The following is a 7861-nucleotide window of genomic DNA, read 5'->3' as shown; positions in this document are numbered from 1 at the left end:
CATTTTTCTTGTAGTGTCAGCGCAGGATAGCCCTGGCTCGTGCCTCGACGCACTTTTCAAGGGCGCTGAGCGCAACTTCCTTGAGTCGCACCACGCTTGCTTGCCTTCTGAGCTGACCCTGAGCACCAGTTCTGATTCGCACACTGCCTAGGCGCTTTAACTAGGGCACTAAGCGCCAGTCTCGTGGGCTTGGACCCGTTTTCTGTTATTTTTATGTTCTATTTAAGGACTTGGACGTCCTGGGGTCACATCTTTAGACGGAATAGGCACAAAAACACATTATTTGATCCCTCAAAGGCGAATTTGGATGCGGAAGCTCCTATCTTCAATTTCTAGGGTTTTATCTTTCATTCTTTTTCCATTATTCATCTAGTTTCACGAAGTCAATGGTGAACTAAACTCTATTTGTTGTTGGGGAATGATGTAACCTTTGTAAACTCTCACGTATTGAATTGATTCTTTATTATATATGCTTCTTTCATTAATTGTTAGGATAATTCTTCTTCGCATAATGCTTGCTTTGTTTAACTCATTCTTTAGCATGATGTATGATTTGCACGAGTACCAGAAGGTATCTTACAATTCATGATCTGGAGAATTATTCCCAGAAGTAGTATTGCTCAGGAATGGGGGTATGAGTTTTGGTTGTCTTAAGCTTCTGCTCTTCAGAATTAATTATTATGAATGCTAGGAATCGTATGAACTAATAATTAAGTTTAGACTTTCTTCGCCGAGCAATCAGGTTTTAAGTATTTTAGATAGTGACATTGACATTAATGAAGAAGTATAATTCGTATATACATGAGAGTAAACTAGGTGAAATCTAACCCCAACAACATATTCATTCCATAATATCATACTCGTTTATCTTTGCACTTTTTTCCAATTTATCAAATTGCATGCATATTTACTTTTCAGTATTTGCATTCTAAACCTAAGAGTTTGTTTTCAAGTCTTATTTAATCAAGAAATCACATAATTGTTTAGGCCGTGAGTCTCTAGGGAAACGATACTTGGTTTTACCATGTTTATTACTTGATACGATTCGGTACACTTGTCGGAGTCCTAACATTGTGCACAGAGTATATACACTGTACCACCCCCAAACCGATGGACAAGTTGGGATTTCAAATAGGGAGATAAAGAGGATCTTAGAGAAGATTGTCTAGCCCAATATAAAAGATCTGAGCAACAAGCTAGATGATGCTATTTGGGCACATAAGACTGTCTACAAAGCAACTATACGAATGTCTCCTTATCGGGTTTTCTTTGGAAAGGCATGTCATTTACCCGTTGAGGTAGAGCATCGAGTATACTAGGCTGTGAAGACCTGAAACTTCTCTGTGGATTAGACTGGAGAGGAAAGAAAGTTGCAACTAAATGAACTTGATGAGATCAGTTTGGAAGCCTATGGAAACTCAAAGTTCTACAAGGAGAGAACGAAGAAATTCCATGATAATTTGATAGTTAGATATGACTTGGAGATTGGGTAGAAAGTTTTGTTGTACAATTCTAGGCTCGGACTCATGGGTGGTAAGTTACAGTCAAAGTATATTGGTCATTTTGTTGTTACTGATGTTTATCCTTATGGTGCAGTTGAGATCAAAATTCAATCCATAGATAAAGCTTCAAGGTTAATGGGCATTAACCTTTCTTCAGCAACCCTTCCTTACTGGACGCAGTTGTAGAGGAGACGTCTCTACTAGATCCTGCTTCTCTTTCCGACTAAGGTAGTTTTCTATCCCCTTCTCCACTCTTATTGCACTTTGTCCATGATCTTTTGATTGCACTGATTGCTCTGATCTTATATTTGTGACACACTGGGGACATTGTGTAGTTTAAGCATGGTCTATTTGGAGAGATTTTTCTTTGTTTAGTTTTTTATTTTCTAGGTTGTTTTTGTTATTTTGAGCTTGTTTCTGTGTACATTTTTGCATGTTCCTCTTGATTTCTGGATTTTTTTTAGGTTGTAGGCTCTTCCTTCACTTCATTTATAATGTTTGGTTTGAAACCTTGCTTTTCTCTGCTTGGAAGGATGATTATAATGTTTGAGAGGTTGATTGATTGTGACATAAGTACTCCGTGTGAGGATTTGAGCCACTTGATGTTCTTTCTTATGTGCTATATCGCTTGATTGCTTGCACATATACCTTGGCTTGACTCTTTTTTATGATTCTTGATTGATATGCATGTTTGGAAGTGATAAAGACAATTTTGTTCTTGAGCCTCTCTAGCCAAATAAGCTTACCTTGGTTTAATCCTGTGATAACCCCTTGAGCCTATGTTTTTCCCCTTTTCTTTGTTTTGAAGCTCACAAATTAGCCTTAAGTGAAAAACCTTGATCACCTTAACCTTAGGAAATTTTGGAGCTTTGAAATTGTTTTGGGAACAAGTATGGTCTTCATTAAATTCTTATGAATTGGCTAGTTGATTTTCTTGGTTCCGCTTCTTGTTTGTTGTGTAAATATGTTTTGTATCTTGTCTCTTACAGTTTGTGTTCTAAAAAAAGAGAGAATAAAAGAGACAAGACAAGAAAAGAAAAATCATAAAAAAATAAAAAAAATTTGAATGGTGGAGTCAAGAAGATGATTGAATTAGAGGTTTTGGGTGTGATTTGATTATATTTTCACTTGTTCCCCATTGCTTCTCTATTCCTTGTGGTTTGTAGCTTCTCATCTATATCTCTTCCTCCCTTGTCCTTGGCCCCATTACAACCTAAAAAAGACCTTTTGATTTGAACATGCATATATTTTGAGTGTTGATATTAGAAGCTTGCCAAGTCTATTTGTTGCTTGCTTTCTTGAGTGCATTGAGTTGTAATTGTTTACTTTAGACACTTGAGAGATACAATGATATTACATCTGGTGAGGTTTTGTTGCTTTTGATTCACCTCTTGAGCTGATTGATTATTTTGACATGTCTTGAGTTGCTTGGATGATTTCCATGAGTATCTGATTTCTTTGATGCTTTATGTGTTGGATGTTGTCTACTCCTTTTTTTTTTCCAGGATTCATTGAGGATTGTGCAAATATGTTTGTTTACTTGTGTGTCCTTTTGTTTTTGTTTCCTGAGGTTGTGTCACTCTCTTGATGTCTTTTGAATTGTTTCTTAATGTCTTTTGAATTGTTTCTTGATCTACATCTTGATTTTGCCGTGGAGTGCAAAAGACTAAGTGTGGTCTACTTTGATGAATCATTATTTTGTCATATTCACTTAGCTTTCCGCACTGAATTTAATTAGTGAATTGTGCTTATTTGTCCAATATTTCCCCAATTTTGCTATTTTGGCTTAATTTGACCAGTAATACTTATTTTAATTAATTTGAATTATCTAAGTTTAATTTTTCCCTTATTATTTTCAAGGCAATTTTAGGATTATATTTTACGACTCCAAGAGGGTTGCGACGTCAACAACCACTCTCCACATTAGCATTTTAGTTTAATTTCAATTGTAATTTCGTTTTCTTTGTTTTTTTAGGTTAGAGTTAACACTATTAGGCCCATTTTTGGTGAACTTGGAGAGACCCATTTTCTCATTCAGACTTGGCCTTGCTGCCTAGAGTATTGAACCCATGCAACAACCACCACTTAGCCTCTCATTCTTTTATATTATTCCATTGCATTGTAGAAACGTGAATAACTCCTCCTTTGAGGTTTCTTTTGTATTTTTTGTTTTGCAATTTAAATTGAAGTTTGTTTATGCATTGTGTTTGCTTAATTCACATTTTTGAAGACCAAAAGAACTTTCGCTTAGTTGATTAATTCGTGTTGGATTAGGGGTGAGAGGAGCGTTTAATTTTTTGTTAATCAAGGATATGAAGCATTGCAATTGATCTAGTGACCAACCTGTTTTAGTTCGTGTCTTGTAGTCATAATTCTTTTCACACAACCCTCGCACTACGTGTTTGATCCTTTGACTGAACCAAACATATTTCCTTGAGAGGCGACCTAGGAGTTACTCCCTAGTACACTACATTTCTAATTGCACATTAATTTGATTCGGGTACAACCTCGATCACACATATACGAATTATTTCACGCTTAGGTACTCATACTGAATTGGGTCCTAGTTTGTTAGATGCATACACTTTCTTCTTTTCAGAAGATAATGTATCAACATTTGACCTAGTGAACCTAGTGTGTTTGGTTTTATTAATGGGTTTTGTGTTTGCTCTTTTATAACCTAGACCTTGTTTGTCAGAAGGGTGTCTACTTTCTTTGATTAGATGATCTAGCCTAATATTCCCTTGAAGAGTTCTATTTAATATCTTAATAAGGGTATCATTTTCATGCTTAAGGGATTCTATGTGTTAAAAACTTTTGGTTACAGTTGTACTATTGACAAGCTTTTTATCTTGCAACCTAGTTTTATTCTTTTCATGTTCTGAGGCATTCAATTCTTCCCTAAGATTGCTAATGTTTTGCTGTAATGACTTCACATTAATCCTAGATGAAGTTACTTCCTCTTTTAAGTTATTTCTTTCTATAAAGAGTTATCTTCTTTGTTTTCATAAATCCTTATATGTGATAGACAATTTGGATGAATACAATAACAATTCATAGTATGCATTTCAAACTAAGTATAAGTCAGAGAGGCTTACCTCATCATCAGAGTCATTTGATGTATTCTCAGCATTTTCTGCTACAAAGCATATTTTGATGTCTTCATCCTTGTTAGATGTGTCCAGGTCTTCCTAGGTATTTTTTTCTTTACGTATCTAGGCCCGACTGACTTCTTTTTCATCCTTTCAATCTCGGGGACATTTTGATTTGAAATGTCCATGTTTATTGCACTCATAATAGACAGTTGTGTCTTCCAGTCATCTGTCTTTTAGATTGTTCTTAGAGCCAGATACAAAGCGTAAGCTCTTGAACATTGTGCCTCTTCTTTTCCTCCACCTAGATTGAAGCTTTCTCGAAATAAATGAGAGCTCCTATTCTTCGTTCTCGTTCATGGAGTTTTGTTCATCGTCAGACTCCTTAGAGGATTCATCATTTTTGAGAGCTTTCATAGATGTCCTCTTGACAACTTTGAGCGTGATACTTTTCTCCTTTTTTATGGAACCATCTCTTCTAGGCTCATTAAGTCAAGATTCTTTGATGTTTTAAGAGCCGTGACTTGTGGTCTCCATTGTCTGGGAAGACTTCGTAGGATTTTATCAATATAATCGAAGTTGTCATATGACTTTCCTAGAGATTTGAGCTCATTTAGGATCGTTTGGAGTCTGCTAAACATGATCTGGATGTTTTCGTTTTGCCGTATTGTAAACAACTCATACTTGTTAAGACTAAATCGTCTATGCGCCTAAACACTCTCATGTTTTGAAGTTTAACCAAATAAGATTAAACAGAATAATAATCTGGAAATAACATAGGAAGAAACATAAGACTTAGAGCCAAAATTCCCAACACAGAAAAGCTTAGGAAAAACAATTAGGATTTTAGAAAACAGAAAAAGTACAAAGTCAAAATTCCCAGACGCAATGCTAAACGACTGATAAGTCAAAAACGTCTAAGAGAGTATTGAAGTTTCCTTGTAAAGTAGTGTTAATTTGATAGCTTCAACGATAGTGTACCAATGAACTTTCATTCATTTCAATAAGGCCCCAATCAATATGGAGGAAAATGAAAGGCCCGAAATTCAAGAGTAGACGTTTCAGATCTGGCTTCAAGACCAATATAAAAGAGAGACGACCAGAAGACACAACTGTCTGTTCTGAGTGTAATAAACCTGGACATTTCATATCAGAATGTCCCAAGATTGAAAAGATGAAGAAGAAGTCAGTCGGCCCAAATATGAAAAGAAAAAAGATGTTGTTGAGCACCTAGGAAGACATAGACACATATGACGAAGATGAAGATGCCAAAGTATGCTTGGTAGCAAGGAATGTTGAGAGTACATCGGACGACTTATATGATGAGGTAAATTTTTCTGACCTACACTCAATTAGAAACACATACTATGAACTACTATTATATTCATTCAAACTATCTAGTTTATATACGAATTTATGTAATCAACGAACATAACTCCTCACATAAAGAAATAATCTAAAAGAGGAATTAACTACATTTAGGGATAATGTGAAGACATTACAACAAAAGGTTAGTGATCTAAGGATAAAGTTCAGTGTCTTAAAACAAGATAAGGAAGAAACATGCTACAAAATAAGAAGCTTGTAAAAGATATAACAATAGTTAAGAACATAACACAGATAGAATCCCTTAGGAATGGAAATGATACCCTCACCAAAATACTAAGTAGAACACTTGAGGGGAATGCTAGGTTAGATCGTTTGTTAAGAGAAAGTAAGCATCCATCCAATAAGCAAGGTCTAGGTTATAGAAAACCAAACATAAAACATAATAATAAAACTAACTATATTAGGTTTACTAGGTCAAATAATAATACATTGACTTTTGAGAAGAAGAAAATGTACGTGTCTAACAAAGCAGGACCCAACTTATTATGGGTACCTAAGAGTCAAATAATTCCCCTTTTATATATGTTTGATGACCGAAAGAAAAGCCCTATCATGGTACCTGGACAGTGGCTGCTCACGTTACATGACAGGAGAAAAGTGTATGTTCCTAAGCCTGAGGGACGAGAAAGGAGGACCAATCACATTTGGAGGAAACCAAAAAGGAAAAATCATAGGAATTGGAAAGATAGGTAAAAACATTTTCCCCTCCGTTGATAATGTTTTGTTAGTCGATAGCCTTAAACATAATTGCTTACCATGAGTCAATTATGTGACAGTGGATATAATATTGTTTTTGAAAAAGGCCAATGTAGGGTATTAAATAATAATAACTCCTTAGTATTTATAGCTAACAGACAAGGTAACTTGTATAAAATAAACCTAGATGAATTGTAGTCTCAAAGTTTCTCATGTCTGGTATTTATGAAAGATGAGACATTAACATGGCATGATAATTGTGGACATGCAAGCATGGGATTAATCTCAAAGTTGCAACGCCATGATCTCGTTAGAGGACTGCCAAAAGTATCATTCAATGATACAATCTTTTGTAGTGCTTGCGTGAAAGGAAAACAGGTCAAAGAATCTTTTAAGAGTAAAAACATGATCTCAACTAAACGACGTCTTGAGCTGGTTCATATAGATTTATTTGGACCTACAAGAACTGAGTTTATGAGTGGTAAACACTATGTGTTAGTAGTAGTAGATGATTATTCTAGATGGACTTAGTTTCTATTTATAACTCATAGGGATGAGACTTATAATGCCTTTTGCAAACTTTGTTAAAGGAGAGGCTGAAAAAAAAATTTGAAAATCATATCTATCTAAAGTGACCATGAAGGAGAATTTGAAAATGAACTTTTTGAAAACTTTTGTGAAAACTCTTACATCAGGCACAACTTTTCAACTCTAATGACTCCAACACAAAATATAGTCGTTGAGAGGAAAAATAGATCTCTACAAGAGATGGCTAGAACTATGTTAAACACTTTTAATTCTCCTAAACACTTTTGGGCAGAAGCAATTAACATTGCCTACTACATTCAAAATAAAGTTTACATTAGGTCAATCCTCAACAAAACACCTTATGAATTATGGAAAGAAGGGAACCAAACAGCCTACATCGTCTAATCATTATCAACGGAGGTAAATACAACAGGAGAACCCTACGTTGAAGTTGAGAATCAACATGAAGAGTCACTCAATGATACTAGTGAAGAAAGAAGGGAACCAAACAACCTACATCGTCTAATCATTAAGGATCATCCTTTAGAAAAGATTATTGGAAATCTGGAAGAGCACGTGAGAACAAAATCGTATCACAAGCCCCTTACCACAATGTCATCTCTCAAATTGAGCCGCTAAATGTCAATCAGGCTT

This window comes from Vigna angularis, chromosome 4 (assembly GCF_016808095.1).
Source record: "Vigna angularis cultivar LongXiaoDou No.4 chromosome 4, ASM1680809v1, whole genome shotgun sequence".
In the NCBI taxonomy this organism is placed as follows: Eukaryota; Viridiplantae; Streptophyta; class Magnoliopsida; order Fabales; family Fabaceae; genus Vigna; species Vigna angularis.
Note: the sequence above shows the minus strand (reverse complement) of the source record.